Here is a 16,618-nt window from a genome sequence, read left to right on the forward strand (position 1 = left end):
AGTATCTGCACGGTCTCAGCAATGTACCAAGCCTTGGAGCAGCATTGCCTGCAGCGTATGAGATAGACCATGTTGGCCGGTCACATGAGTACTCGCCGCGTATATGGTGGGAGCTGTCCCCAAGTGTAATGATGTTACCGGTGTCGATACTCTGACATGTCTTGCAGCAGCTGCTGTGGCAGGGTTGTACGGTGTTGTTGGCTTGAAGGCTGGGTAGTTTGCTACGAATCACAATCTTTTTAAGGCTTGGTCGTTGTTTAAAGGCGAGAAGAGGGGATGCGGGGAAGGTCTTGGCGAGGTGCTCACCCTCATCGATAATGTGTTGCAGGCTGCGAAGAACATGGCATGATCATTTGGTTCCTGGGAAGTACCGGACAATGAAGGGTACCCTGTCTTTTGTAGCCTGTGTCTGTGTTCTGAGAAGGTCATTACGGTTTCTCACTGTGGCATGTTGGTAATTGATGAGTTGAACGTCGTACCCTGGTCTTATGAGGGCATCCTTGAGCACTTTCAAGGGTCCATTACATTCCTCCTCATCTGAACAGATCTTGTGTATTCGGAGGGCTTGTCCATAGGGGATGACAGTTTTAATGTGTTTCAGTGGAAGCTAGAGAAGTGCAGCATCATGAGGTTATCTGTGGGTTTGCCGCAGAGTGAGGTACTGAGGTGCCCGTCCTTGTTGGTTGAAGGTCCTGTGCAGCAAAGAAGTTTTACTTGAGCTTGTGCATGAAGATGTTGGCATATTGGGGTGAAACATTAATCTCACTTAATCCCACGGCTGTCCCGTGTGTCTGGGTGAAGAGCTAGTTGTCAAAGGTGAAAACATTTTGGTCGAGGATGAAGCAGATGAGTTATAGCACGGTGTTTGGAGATTGGCAGTTACTGATATTGAGCACTGAATAAAATTAATAGAATTATGGTCACTGGCCCCAAAGTGCTCCCCCACTGACACATTACCCGCCCTGTCTTATTTCCTAACAGTAGGTCAAAGTTTGCACCTTCTCTAGTAGGTACATCCACATACTGAATCAAAACATTTTGTTGTACACACTTAACAAATTCCTCTTCATCCAAGCCCTTAACCCTATGGCAGTCCCAGACTGTTTGGAAAGATAAAATCCCCTACTATAACCACCCTATTATTCTTACAGATAACTGAGATTTCCTTACAAATTAGTTTCGTAATTTCTCACTGACTGTTTGGGAGTCGACAGTACAATCCCAGTAAGGTGATCATCCCTTTCTTATTTCACAGTTCCACCCAAATAACTTCCCTGGATATATCCCCAGAAATATCATGCCTGAATATAGTTGTATTGTTATCCCTAATCAAAAACGCTACTGCCCTCCTCTCCTGCCCCACTTTTGATCCTTCCTATGGCATCTATACCCTGGAACATTAAGCTGCCAGTCCTGTCCATCCCAAGACACGTCTCTGTAATTGCTATGATATCCCAATCCCATGTTCCAAACCATGCTCCTGAGTTCATCTGCCTTACCTTTTAGGCCTCTTTGCATTGAAATAAATGAAGTTTAATTTATTCCTCCTACATCGTTCCCCAGTTATACACTTGATACTTGCTTCTGTACTTGCTGGCAGGCAGCATTATATTCGATAAGATTAGACACAACGTATTTCCTCACCTAAAATCAACAACTCATTCATTTCTAAAATGTGGTAGAATTATTTTGGTACTTTAATTCCAATAAGAGAAAGTAGCAATTCATCTAGCAATCAGAATGATGTTGGAATGATATCACACTGGTTACATTCATTGAGAAAATTATATTTCTCTGTCATGCATGCTAGTATTTTTTAAAATTACAGGCAGAATTGAATTATATTTTGTTGCCAGCTATTATATTCTGCTTGTATCCTGACAAACACACACAAAATGTAATATTCCAAATCACACATTTCCAACCCTCTTGTTGGACATGACTGTTTAACAACTCCAAAAATGCCCGAAAACTGACTGTGATCAGTGATTAACTGCATTCTAATCAGTTTCCATAGTATACTTAAGGAATTTCTGATTCTCTCAAAAGTGGATACGTAATAAGTAAACTTTACCGGCTTATTTCCAGCAATGATTATAATGTAAGAAACAGGATTGTGTGGTAATATTTGCTTGCAATAGCACTGCTAAAAATCGCTTTCAGTTGAATTTTAAGGAAATGACCATATCAGGAATCAAGAGGTGAGCCCATTTCCATTACACATGACACATTAGAGTACTTTTGTCCCATGTTGTTTAATGTTAAAATCTCTCACCAAATACAGAAAATCAGCAAGTTTTAATTATTCTTTGGAAAATCTAGGATAAGTTTTATTCCTCTAGTGAGTGAAGATGTTCCTTACTCCAAAGCAATATCAAACACTGCTTTGAGTAATGAAATAATGTTTTGAAATAATATTTTAGCTGAAGTGCACATGGTCACTCATTAATATTTTGGTTTCTTACAGAAATTAACCCCTGCACTCGGAAGCTTGACATTTTCTCAGCACTAAAATTCTATCATTTCTGGAAATAATCCATTTTCAATTACTGTAGAATTGGAGTGTTCTTGTCCCATTGTGTTTAATCCTCTAATCATTCAATTTAAATCAGAATGAAGCTGATCTATGTACATTCTAGTCAGAGAAATAAGGTGTGACAATGTTATGAACAGTTGGTATTATATAAATTAGAAATTTGGTCAAGATTAAAAGTATTAAAATTGGAAAGGCATAACTAATCAGTGAAGAAAATAAGTATTTGAATACAGATATATTCCCTAAATGGCAACTGAAAATGTGAAAATTCTTTTTGATCTACCATTTAATAAGGTCTATTGAAGAATGAAATGGCTCATTCCTAACGACTTTTTTGCAGTGCAGTTAATCCATTTGTTGTTTTTCTTGATAGCCCTGCAAACAAAAGATATTCAGTTTCTGTAACTCAAGTCAGATGATCCCTAGACCAGGAGGCAGGCGTAACAGAGGCCTTTTAGAGGGGAGAAGTAGAGGATTGAAATTTAATTATTTTTATAATTTCACCACGTTGAAAACCTTGAAAACAGCTTTATCACGCAAACAACTTTTACATGCAATTTAAACCAAGGGACCCAAAATTCTTTTAAAAACATGAAATACAAGACAAGATTTAAGCAGTTTTAGCAGCAATTCACAGCAGTTAATTACCAGTTGCTTTTACAATCAAGTTTTGCAAGGTTTGTACTGTGCAGAAAACTCCATATTTGTATTGTATTGGTAAAGATCTTATATTGGAAACAAGTATCCAGTTCCCACGATGTTACTGTTCCACTTATTTTGAAATAATAAAAACATTATATCTTTATGTCTTACCTACTTTGGTAAGGGTTAAGTCTGTGTAAGAGCTCAAAATTAAGTTAAAATGCCGCTTAGCTTTCCTGCAGTTGGATTTATTCAAAAACGGACATGTAGGGCAACAGCATACTCTTGTCTCTTATGTAATGCTGTTGTAAGTCAGCATTCTCTAACAATTACTTTGTAGCGTGTCTGTAGACAGTCAGCCTTTAGGGAATTTGAACGTGCACATCTGCCTTTGTGCCCATCAGGTGTCTTGGCCCTAGCACTTCTTCCAAGAGCTTCTCCAAATGAGCACAGTGGGATCTCTGTCAGCTGCAAGATTTATGTTAGTTCCCTCTTTTCTGAGAACATTTCTTTCAGCTCCTGACATCTGGATTCAATTGAAAAGACATTTAGTGGTTTGGAAAAGTATCTCACATAGAAGAACAGTGCAGACAGGTCTATTAGCAGACCAGGTGCCATTTGGTTAAATAATTCATAAAGAATTACCAACACCACTTGTAAGAGTTACTTTTTAGACATCATCTACTGTATTTCTTTGATTTTTTTTTCCCTAAAGTCTCTCTTCTAAAGAATTTCCAGATTTACTCCTTTAGTCAACCCAGTTGCTGGAAAGAAAATTCTGTTCGATTGTCAAACTTGCTACAGCTGGCAGCAAAATGTGTCATTTTTGTGCCAAAATCATTGTAGAGAAAGGAAACTGCACTTTAAATGTGATGGACAGAGAGTAATTCAAAAAACAAATGAAATGGATGTCCAGAGCTGCAGTCTATTGAACATCTGATCAGAGTATTCCATAGTTTGCTTCAGCAATAAGACTTACTTGTACTGGTGAAAAATCTAAGGGAATCCATGGTTTACAGCTTCAAAAGGATGCAAAATCTTCGATCTTGTAGCTAACTAGCTATTTATCTTGACAAAAAGCATAATGGGAGAGATCAATATTTAGCTGCTTTGAGCAAGGTTTAGTAAGTGGAGATTTTTTTTATCCTTCCAGAATTGTGGATATTTTGAGCAAATTCCAAGAAAAGATGTTTGATTTGATAAAAGGATAATGGGGAAAAAAAATCTAGATTAATATGTATTTATTAAAAATGGAGTATAAAGGTTGTATCATATTTAACAATACTACTTGATTTTCTACTTATTTGGGGAAGAAACATATTTTTGTCAGAGACGGAAGGTGGTTTAACAATGAACCCCATCATAATATATATCTATACCTGTTCAGAATGGACTTGATGGATTATATAAAAATTTTTTCAACCGGTATTTTGTGTTTCTATTTGTGGATGTTTCACATTGCTGAGATTCAAAATTGCAGTTTCTCTATTGTAGAATTATCTTTTGCACAAAGGTTGCATTTTAATTTTGGTCTCAGTGGGCACCACTCTGCCCTCCCTCAATGCTGTCAGTGTCCTTGAGCGTGTATCACTGATTGCTGTCCCATCCAGCAACATTTAATTTCAGGAATGCTGTATATTGGCTGGCCCTCTCACTGCTGGAAGTTGATTCCCTCAAGTGGTACTTAACTGGCCACTTAAATACCTCATTTGCTGGTGGGGTACAGTTCTTGTGGTGCAGTGGTGGCATCTGCACCTCTGGACCAGACGGTCTGGGCTCAAGTCCAACCAGCCCTGGAGGTGTTTCCTAACACGTCCAAACAGGTTGATTAAAATAACTTGGTTGTAGGATAGAAGGTTGACCATGAAACTTGTTGCCTCAAACTTAAACCCAGTGGAGGTCGGAAGGCATTTGAGATCAGGCGTGTCACTACTGCACCTAATTATTTGGTCTTCAACCCTCCTACCTCACCATCTCTGGGAGCGGAAGACTCAGCATTAATAATGGGAAACCAGGAAATAGCAGAGTTTGAACAAGTTTTTTATACATGTTTTCATGGTATAAGATACAAAGAACAACCCCAACAACAGCAGAAAGTGAAGGATAAAAGAAATAGAGGAACATTAAACAATCATTCACGACAGAAAGGGCTAAACTAAAGGAAGTAAGAGCTGACCAAATCCCTAAGCTGATGGTCTACATCACATGAAAAGAATTTGCTATAAAGACAGTAAATCCTAATCCCTTGACTTTGTAAAAGGACAGAGACATAGAGCAGTAAACTACAGGTCGTTCTGCTATAACGCAACAGTTATATTCCTCTGCAACTTCACTCTGTAGAAAATCGTGCTGTGGGAAAACACCATTAAAAAATCGCGCTGTAGAAGATGTCTGTGGAAAATCACTATACCCATTCAGTAGAAAGTTCTTGACATCCAAACAGCATTCCCAATTCATCAAGCACATTATAGCCAATTCACGTTGATGAAACGCGTGTTATTCCAGAACAATCTGTACAGGCCAGTTAACTTTAACATTTGTCAATGTGAGCTATAGTGTATTATTACAAAGGTTGTAGCAGAACATTAGAAAGTAATCAGACACAGTCAACTGGTTTTCTAAAAGAAAAGTCATGTTTTACTAATTTATTTGTGTTTTTTGTGGATGTATCAAGCAGTGTGGATAAACAGGATTTTCGGAGCTGTGGCATATATGGATTTTTAAAAGGCATTCATTAAGATACCACATAGAAGGATTATTACACAAGATAAGAGTTTATGGTGTTAGCAATAAGGTGTTAGCCACGATAAAGGGTCAGCTAATCAACAGAAAACAGACAGCCAAGATAAATAGGTTGTTTTGGGGTTGGCAAATGGTAACTAGTGGAATGCCACAATTTATGTCAATGACTTGAATGAAGGGATCGATTTTATTATAGCCACGCAGTTGCAATTAAAATTGAAATTTCTGGCTGCAAGTATGGGTAATGTATGATCACAAGACAGGAGAACCTTTTCAGTGGTGAAAACCATTGACGGTTGACAATGCAACAAGTATGGGTGGGCTGTAAAAACACCAACTGGATAAACAGGGAGGCTTTCTACTGTTCACACAATTGGATAATTATTAACATAAGACTCATTAAGAGCATAAATATGGCATAAGTGTTTTCAAATTTAAATTTCACTTGTACTTATTGTAATAAGGTTTCATTTCATTCATGGTATTTTATTATTATTTGTTGAAACTAGCTTAACCAGAGAGTTAAATATCCTGACACACCTAATGGTTGACACGCATTGACGGTTACTGGGAGTTAGAAATATTTCTTTATTGAGGAAGAAACAATGTTGTCTCCTTTTATTTATTCTTTTATTAAATGTTCATGTTAGTATCCGGTGTTGTTCTCACCACTCTTGTGGGACAAGGCTAAACTTGCTGGCTCTCCCTTCTATCCATTGTAAAGGACATTGTTGGAGTTTAAAATGTTGCATGTAAACTCTTAGTTAATTGTAAAGACTTTGCCAGCCCATACCTTGAGATGGATCTCCATGTAGGAAGTACAGATACTGCCCTTTGGGCGCCTCATTTTCTTATCTTGACTCACTGTTCCCAATGCACAGGGCATCAGGCTGCTTCCCTGCTCCATGCCCCCAACACCACTCCATTCACTTGCCTCCCCTTTTATGAGAATAACTATTGAAATGTGTTACGTATGGGATCGTGCCTTATGCTAGCACAAGGTCAGACACATCACAAACAGGCCACTGAATTAATCTTTGCATTTCACCCTGCTGCATAAAATATAAATTTCAGTTCCCCTAATTCACACATCATGTTTCCCGCTCTTGATGGCTGCATAAAATCTTGCACTGATGTTTCCCTTTATATTGGCAGTCTAAAACTAGGAAGCACAATTTCAAAATAAAATGCATTGAAGATGGAAATTAGGAGGAATTTCTTCTCATAGAGGATTGTTAGTCTTTGGAATTCTTTTCCACAGAAATCAGATAAGGCTGGATCATGAAATATATTTGAGACTTGATTTACAGGAGTTTGACGTGTTTTGGAAGGCAGGCAGGATGGTGGAAGTGAGGCCACAACAGGATCAGCCATTTGAATAACGGAGAGGCCCAAGGGTCCAAATGGACTACGCCACCTCCTATGTTTTATGATTTTATCATCTGTTTCAGTATTAAAATGGGTAATATATTTAAATTCTGAGCATTAGAACCTGAATCTACACTAACATCATGATGGTCATCATATTGGCTCTCACCTTATAGATGCACCCAGCTGTGCCTCGAATCTTGTTGGAGTGATTCAAGTATGCAGGAAGGATATGGCAGGTTACAGCGGGATATAGAGAAGCTGCAGAGCTGGGCAGAAAGGTGGCAAATGGAGTTCAATGTAGCTAAGTGTGAAGTGATTCACTTTGGTAAGAGTAATAAAAAGATGGATTACTGTGCTAATGGTAGACTACTTGGTAGTGTGGAAGAGCAGAGGGATCTTGGTGTCCATGTACACAGATCTCTGAAAGTTGCCACCCAGGTAAATAGTGCAGTGAAGAAGGCATATGGCGTACTGGCTTTTATTGGTAGAGGAATTGAGTTCCGGAGTCCTGAGGTCATGCTGCAGTTGTATAAGACTCTGGTGCAGCCGCATCTGGAATATTGTGTGCAGTTTTGGTCGCCATACTATAGGAAGGATGTGGAGGCACTGGAACGGGTGCAGAGGAAGTTTACCAGGATGTTGCCTGGTATGGTAGGAAAATCCTATGAGGAAAGGCTGAGGCACTTGGGGTTGTTTTCATTGGAGAAAAGAAGGTTTAGGGGTGATTTGATAGAGGTGTACAAGATGATTAGGGGGTTAGATAGGGTTGACAGTGAGAACCTTTTTCCACGTATGGAGTCAGCTATTACAAGGGGGCATAGCTTTAAATTAAGGGGGGGTAGATATAGGACTGATGTTAGGGGTAGGTTCTTCACTCAGCGAGTCGTAAGTTCATGGAATGCCCTGCCAGTAGCAGTAGTGGACTCTCCCTCTTTATGGGTATTTAAGCGGGCATTGGATAGGTATATGGAGGATAGTGGGTTAGTGTAGGTTAGGTGGGCTTTGATCGGTGCAACATCGAGGGCTGAAGGGCCTGTACTGCGCTGTATTCTTCTATGTTCTATGTTCTATGCAAAGAATGTTCCTGCACTTGTTTCAGGATTCTCCTGTAAAACTAGGTGCAGCATTGTGCCATGTAAATTCCAACACGTTTTTCCAGTTCTGCAAGAAAGCACAGGAAGAAATGGTTGGGAAAGTGTTTTATTATTTCTTCTTCTGTCTGAAGGTGGAGGGGCAGTACTACTGTGGACCAGTGCCATGTATACCCTGCCCTCTCACAACCTCACATGTTGGAATATGCACCAGAAAAAGAGGGAATACTACACCGCTTGCAGTGCGAATCCTTTTCTTCCCATGCCAGATTCACCATTCTTCCATCACTAGCAGTAGTGAACTCCTCAGGTTTCAAACCTCCTTTTATTGGTTAGCCTCTGTCAATGTTGCTGCGACGACTCATGTTTCTGCTGGTGCTGAGGCCCTGCAGGCAATGCTGGGCCTAAAAACCAAATGTTCGATAATTGGTTAATTCTAATGAAGAGCCATCATCGCTTGAAATATTAACTCTGTTTTTCTCCTCCACAGTTTGTGCCTGACCTGTGGGTAACATATTTATTCAGATTTCCTGCATCTATATTTAACATTGGTTTTCTACTGTCTGATGCATCCTGACAGCTAACTCCTATTCATGTAATTCCGAACATAAACTATGACCAACTGGGTTTGGAGAAGTCTTAAGTCTGAAATTATTGGGGTCACTGGGATCACTTCTGTTGGGCAATATAAAGAGTATCTTCTTCATTAACTGAATTTAATCAATTACTCAATGTGTTCAGAGTTCTACCTGAAGGCACAATACCAGTATAATGTTGTGGCATTTACTATTTTAAAACATAAAAAAGCCACTTCAGAAACAACTTGCAACAGCATCTATTTTATGCTGCATAATGCCTTTTCCTTGTCAGATCACAAAGCATTTAATTTGAAAATCTAACTTGCAGAACTAACAATTTTGCTCCACTAACGTTAAAACACAAACTTGTGCAATTCAGTCACAAAATATAAATATTATGAAATTATTTACCTGGCTTAAAAACTCCAGGAACAGACAAGTATATTCCATGTCTGAGTCTCATCACTGTACTCTGTAACTGAAAGTTGTTTCAGACAGTTTGGCTCCAGCCAGTAATAGCTCTTAAAACTACAAGACTTAATTAAAGGTGTATCAGGACACCTGCCTCTGCTAAAGTTTGTGACTCATGCTGAAGTGCAATTTCAGACAATCTTTGATATCTCATTCAAGTAACTAGCCCTCACTTGTGAATACAGAGAGTGAGGCCTTTTAAATTACAAATATATAAAATAAGAGCAGAAGCAAGTAATTCAGTCTCTCAAGCGTGCTCTGCCATTCAATCAGATTGAGACAAATCTATTGGTGTTTCAAATTTCACATTCCCATCTCATCTCAATAACCTTTTGATTCCCTTGCCTAACAAGAATCCATCTGCCTCGACCTTAATAAAACTTAATGACTCCAAAAGTACCAGTTTCTGAAGCAGAGTTCCAAAGTCATAAACCTCTCTCTGAGAAAAGAAAAATCTCCTTATCTCTGTCAGAAAAAAGCAACTCCTAATTTAAAACAGTGACTGATAGTTCTAGACCTAGCCAAAAGAGGAAGTATTTTTCCACAAGCACCTTGGCAAGACCATTCAGGATCGTATACACTTAAATTATACACTTCACTTTTCTAACTTCCAGTGAAAACAACCCCAGCCCTTCCAACTAATCCTCATTAGACATCCCACTCATTCCCATTAATGGAGGAAACCTCCTCTGAACTGCCTCCAATGCATTTACATTTTCTACAAATAAGGAAACTGAAACTGCACATTGTATTAGAGAGGTACACTCACCACTACCTGTATAACTGAAGCATAACATCAATTCTTTTAAGTTCACTTCACTTCTCTTATAATAAAGGATAGCTTCCCATTGACTTTCTTGATTATGTTCTGTATCTGCATTTTTTTCTGTATCTTTTTGGGATTCATGCATTAGAATTAAATTCTTCTGCAACTTGGAATTCCACAGTCATTCTCCATTTAAATGATATTCTACTTTTTCTTTCTTTTTGTCAAAGTGAACAACTTTAAATAACATGTGCCAGATTTTTTGCCCACTCATTCAACATATATCTGTCTATAGCCTCTTCATATCATCGTCACACCATACTTTCCTACCTTTCTTGTTACCTGTGAATTTAGCTATCATGCTTTCAGTCACCTCATCTAAGTCATTGTAAAAAAATTATTAAAAAATTGAGGACCCTGCAGGACTCCTGCCAATCAGACAAAGATCCATTTACACATACTCTCTGTTTTCTGCCAGCAAGCCAATTTTCAACCATGCTAGTATATTCCCTTGCACTAAGGTTTTGTTTTCTGCAATAACCTTTGATGTAGCACATTATCAAATCCCTTCTGGAAATCCAAGTAAAGTGTATCTACAGGCTTCCCTTTATCCTCAGCGCATATTATTCCTTCAAAGTACTAGTAGAGTTCTAAAGGACATTGCTATTAGACTGGGCCTGATAGGTGATGAGGGATCCAACAAGAGATAAGCACTGACTGGATCTCAACCTCACCAATCAGCCTGCAGCAGAAGCAGCTGTCCACGATATAATTGATTGGAGTGCCCACTACACAATCCTTGTGGAGATGAAATCCCATCTTCACACTGAGAATATGTTCGTTGAGTTTTGCAGAATTACACCAAGGCTAAATGGGATATATTTAAATAGATCGAGCAATTTAACTGGGCATCTGTGAGGCACTGCAGGCCATTAGCAGAATTGTATTCAATCATGATTTGCAATGTTATGGCCCAACATTACCCAACAATTCTATTACCATCAAGGCAAGGGATGAAGAGTCAGGGAGGGAATTTCAGGAACACCACCAGTCATACCTATAACTAAGATGTCAACCTGGTGAAGCTACAACACCAGGTTATTTTTGTGCCAAACAACATAAAAATCAACTGGTAGAGAAGGCAGAGCAATTTGACACATCGACTTATGATTGGTGATAGAAAATTAAATAACTCATCAGAGGAGGATGCTCCACAGGTATCCCCTCCATCAGTGGTGGGGGAATCCAGCACATCTGTGCCAAAGATAAATCTGAAGCACTTGCAGCAGACTTCAGCCAAAAATGTCAAATGGATGATCCAACTTGGCCTTCTTCGGAAGTTCCCAGCATTACAGATTGCAGGTTTCAGCCAATATGAATCACTCCACATGATATCAAAAACGGTTGAAGGCACTGGATGTTGCAAAGGCAGTGGGCCCTGGCAATATTCCCGCAATAGTACTGAAGACTTGTGCTCTAAAATGTGCTGTGTACAATTAGAACTCTGGCATCTAAGCAGCAGTGTGGAAAAATGCCCAAGTATGTCCTGTACACAGAAAGCAGAATAAATCAAACCCAGCCAATTACCACCTCATCAGTCTACTCTCAATCATCAGTAAAGTGATGAAGGGGTCTTCAACAATGCTATCAAGTAGCACTTGCTCAGCAATAACCCCTACAAACTGATGTTTGGATTCTACAAGGATCTCTCAGCACCTGACCCCATTACAACCGTGGTTCAAGCATGGACAAAGGGGCCGAATTCCAGAGGCGAGGTGAGTGTCCTTCACGTCAGGACTGTATTTAACTGAGTGCAGTACCAAGGAGCCCTAGCAAAAGTAGGGTCAATAGGTATCAGAGGAAAAACTGTCCACTGGTCGGAGTCACAGCTGGCACAAAGGAAGATGGTTGTGGTTGTTGGAGGTCAATCTCAGCTCCAGTAACTCACTCCTGGACAGTTTCACATTCGTGAAGAACTCAGCCCAACCATCTCCAGCTGCTTTATCAATGACCTTTCTTCAACATAAGGTTGGAAGTGGGATGTTCGCTGGTGATTGTAGCATTTGTAACTCCGCAACTACTGAAATAGTTCACTGTCAACATTTTGAGATTACCATTTACCAGAACTGAACTGGACTAGCCATATAAAAACTGTGGGGTAAAAACAATGACTGCAGATGCTGGAAACCAGATTCTGGATTAGTGGTGCTGGAAGAGCACAGCAGTTCAGGCAGCATCCAAGTAGCTTCGAAATCGGTAAAAACAATGACTGCAGATGCTTCGAAGCTACTTGGATGCTGCCTGAACTGCTGTGCTCTAATCCATATAAAAACTGTGGCGATCGGATCAGGTATCTGACTCTGCAAAGCTTGTCCACCATCAATAAGGCACAAGTCAGGAATATAATAATGTTGGATGATGAAAGAAATTGAGGGTTTGGTTAAGAAAAAGAAGCAAGTATATGTAAGGTATAGACAGGATAGATCGAGTGAATTCTTGGAAGAGTATAAAGGCAGTAGGAGTATACTTAAGAGAGAAATCCGGAGGGCAAAAAGGGGACATGGATAGCTTTGGCAAATAGAATTACGGAGAATCCAAAGGGTTTTTACAAATACATTAAGCACAAAAGAGTAACTAGGGAGAGAATAGGGCCCCTCAAGGATTAGCAAGGCGGTCTTTGTGTGGAGCTGCAGAAAATGGGGGAGATAATAAACAAGTATTTTGCATTAGTATTTACTGTGGAAAAGGACCTGGAAGATATAGAATGTAGGGAAATAGATGGTGACTTCTTGAAAAATGTCCATATTACAGAGTGGGAAGTGCTGGATGTTGTGAAACGCATAAAAGTGGATAAATCCCCAGGACATAATCAGGTGTACCCGAGAACTCTGTGGGAAGCGAGGGAAGTGATTGCTGGGCCTCTTGCTGAGATATTTGTATCATCGATAGTCACAGGTGAGGTGCTGAAGGACTGGAGGTTGGCTAACATGGTGCCACTGTTTAAGAAGGGTGGTAAGGACACATCAGGGAACAATAGACCAGTGAGCCTGACATTGGTGGTGGGCAGGTTATAGGAGGGAATCTTGAAAGACAGGATATACATGTATTGGGAAAGGCAAGGACTGATTAGGGATAGTCAACATGGCTTTGTGCGTGGGAAATCATGTCTCACAAACTCGATTGAGTTTTTGTAGAAGTAACAAAGAGAATTGATGAGGGCAGAGTGGTAGATGAGATCTATATGGACTTCATTAAGGCATTTGACAAGGTCCCCCATGGGACACTGATTAGCAATGTTAGATCTCATGGAATACAGGAAGAACTAGCCATTTTGATACAGAACTGGCTCAAAGGTAGAAGACAGAGGGTGGTGGTGGAGGGTTGCTTTTCAGACTGGAGGTCTGTGACCAGTGGAATGCCACAAGGAGCGGTGCTGGGTCCTCTACTTTTTGTCATTTATATAAATGATTTGGATGTGAGTATAAGAGGTATAGTTAGTAAGTTTGCAGATGACAACAAAATTGGGGGTGTAGTGGATAGCGAAGAAAGTTACCTCAGATTACAACAGGATCTTGACCAGATGGGCCAGTGGACTGAGAAGTTGCAGATGGTGTTTAATTCAGATAAATGGGAGGTGCTGCATTTTGGGAAAGCAAATCTTAGCAGGACTTATACACTTAATGGTAAGGTCCTAGGGAGTGTTGCTGAACAAAGAGACCTTGGAGTGCAGGTTCATAGCTCCTTGAAAGTGAAAGTGAAGGGTCGTCTGGTATGCTTTCCTTTATTGGTCAGAATATGGAGTACAAGAGTTAGGAGGTCATGTTGCGGCTGTACAGGGCATTGGTTAGGCCAATGTTGGAATATTGCGTGCAATTCTGGTCCCTTTCCTATCGGAAGGATGTTGTGAAACTGGAAGGGGTTCAGAAAAGATTAAAAGGATGTTGCTAGGGTTGGAGGATTTGAGCTATAGGGAGAGGCTGAACAGGCTGGGGCTGTTTTCCCTGGAATGTCAGAGACTGAGGGGTGACCTTATAGAGGTTTACAAAATTATGAGGGGCATGGGTAGAATAAATAGACAAAGCCTTTTCCCTGGGGTGGGGGAGTCCAGAACTAGAGGGCATAGGTTTAGTGTGAGAGGAGGAAGATATGAAAGAGACCTATGGGCCAACTTTTTCACGCAGAGGCAGGTACGTGTGTGGAACAAGCTGCCAGAGGAAGTGGTGGAGGCTGGTACAATTGCAACATTTAAGAGGCATTTGGATGGGTATATGAATAGAAGGGGTTTGGAGGGATATGGGCCGGGTGCTGGCAAGTGGGACTAGATTGGTTTGGGATATCTGGTCACCTTGGCAGGTTGAACCGAAGGGTCTGTGTCTGTGCTGTACATCTCTATGACTCTATGACTAAGTATTGGCCCCTGTCAGCGAAGATCACATCCCTTGAATGAATAAGAAAATGTTGCAGATGGCTTAGAAATAGTCTGCCACTGACACTCATTTTGTTCAACAAAGGCTACTGAGCTCCTGACCTCCTGACCTCCATGTAGCCTTGATCCAAACATGGTCAAAACAGCTACAGATCAAAGGTTACATGAGAGTGAATGCCCTTGTTAATAACGCTACATTTGACTGAGTATGGCATCAAGGTACCCTCGGAAAACTGGAATTCATAGGAATCCGGGTTAAATTCTTCATTGGTTGGGGTTGTAAGTACAAGGACTAAGGTTATCGTTATTGGAGGTTATCGTTATTCTCATTCGCTGGACATCACTCACTGCAGGAGATTCTTGTTTGAGTTGTCCACAGCTTTCTTCCCACAGCTTTCCAAGCTAACTCTGCTGACTGCTTATTGCTACAAGGCTCTATGGAGATCACTGTAGATTTCTTCTAGCTGCAAGCTAGGCAAATCTTTCAGTTGCTCCTTTCCTCATGAAATTCAAACTGAGCTTGAGCCACAGCTGGGAAAGATAAAGTTAATATTTCCTCTGTTTGAAACAAATCTAACTTATCATCCCTTTTGGAATCTCTCAATCCGTTGCATTGTACATCGCCCCGAAAGCAAAGCTGTAAAGACTGTGTCCGTTTCCAAACCGAATTGCCTAATTCTGGTACAAACACTTACGGATAAATTAAACAAAAGTCCTTTCAGATACGTTTCCACCCTATATCATCGTCTATAGCAATGTGACACACAAGGCCTATTCCCAAATAGAAGTGAAAAGCAACCACTTTTTAATTCCAAAAGGTTTTCTTGCTTCTGGAAACCATGTGAATAATTTCTATCTCTAATGGATTTATAACTGCTTTCCCAGAATTGTTAGCTTTGAACTTTAATGGTGACAGCTATAGACAGCTCGGCTCTACCAAGATGTCCACAAATGGGTCATCTATCGTTCAAGTTTTTTTCACTATCAGCTTTGACCTCTTAAGTCAACATGGCCCTAACCTTTTGGTTGCTAATTGCCTTGGGTTTGTTTGATTTGCATTTGCATCACAGCTGTTTTTGCCAGTTTTGCCAGTTTCTCAGCCAGATGCCCTCATTTATCTCCTGTTGAAACCTTAATTCCTGAAATGAAAAGTTATATTCTAAAGCATATGAATTAGAAACCAGGCATTCACAAAAGAATGAGACAAGGTTTTTTAGGGAGAGTATTATGACCAGTCTTTTTAACAGTTTTTGACTTACTGACAGGGTTATGGAGTCTTTACAACACAGAAACAGACCATGTCAGTAGTTATGCTCACCACAATCTCCCCCTTACCCGCCAGTATCTATGCCTGCTACCTTAGACCCTGTTCTGCTTCACTTATTTAAATTCATCCTCCCCCACTTAATGCATCTATGATAGTCACATTGCAACTCCATCAGGTAATAAGTTCTATACTTTATCCACTCTTAGGTTAGCAATATTCTTCCTGAATTCCTTAATGGATTCATTTAGTAAAATTAATATAACAAATGGATGGACAACAGGATAGACTTGCAAATATGAGGCAGTTATTTTGAATAGGTTAGAAAATGATTTTTGGATATACTTTACTTGAAAAGTGTAAGTAGAAAACAAGAGAGGAAAAATATGTACACATGGAGCTAGGTTTTCCAACCAGAATGTGAAACCCCACTGTTGATCCTGATCAGATGAAAAAATAATCACATATCTTCAGATGAGTTTTCCCTGTGATTTTCCTGGCCAGCAACCACCCCTTCTGAAACAGCAAATCAGAATGCAGAAAAAAAGAGTGCAGTGGATCAGCTTAGTAACCACGTTTTCAGTGGGAAGAGCTGTTTTCTGCTATTACAAATCCTGTAAACTACTTGGAAAGCTACTAGGAGAAGGTTAGTATCTGGTAAATGCAGGAGTAGGGTGGCAGATTCGTGCAAGTTACAGATTAGAATGGCAAGTGAGTGAGAGTAACAATTT

General features: G+C 40.0%; 1 protein-coding gene and 1 long non-coding RNA gene across 4 annotated transcripts in view; one reads left to right on the forward strand and one right to left on the reverse strand.

The window, feature by feature from the left end:
- The window catches only part of stau2 (staufen double-stranded RNA binding protein 2), a 364,821-nt gene that overhangs the window by 330,471 nt on the left and 17,732 nt on the right, over nucleotides 1-16,618 (forward strand). The gene's annotated exons all lie outside the window — the stretch shown is intronic.
- Nucleotides 8,406-9,464, reverse strand: LOC140477458 (uncharacterized). 2 transcript variants are annotated; one of them, XR_011960738.1, is made up of 3 exons: nucleotides 9,372-9,464; nucleotides 8,617-8,786; nucleotides 8,406-8,452 (listed from the first exon to the last, which is right to left on the reverse strand). It is a non-coding gene; the product is annotated as an uncharacterized lncRNA (long non-coding RNA). The 2 variants fall into 2 exon arrangements; XR_011960737.1 differs by lacking the exon at nucleotides 8,406-8,452 and having other exon boundaries at nucleotides 8,476-8,786.

Source organism: Chiloscyllium punctatum, chromosome 5 (genome assembly GCF_047496795.1).
Source record: "Chiloscyllium punctatum isolate Juve2018m chromosome 5, sChiPun1.3, whole genome shotgun sequence".
Lineage (NCBI taxonomy): Eukaryota > Metazoa > Chordata > Chondrichthyes > Orectolobiformes > Hemiscylliidae > Chiloscyllium > Chiloscyllium punctatum.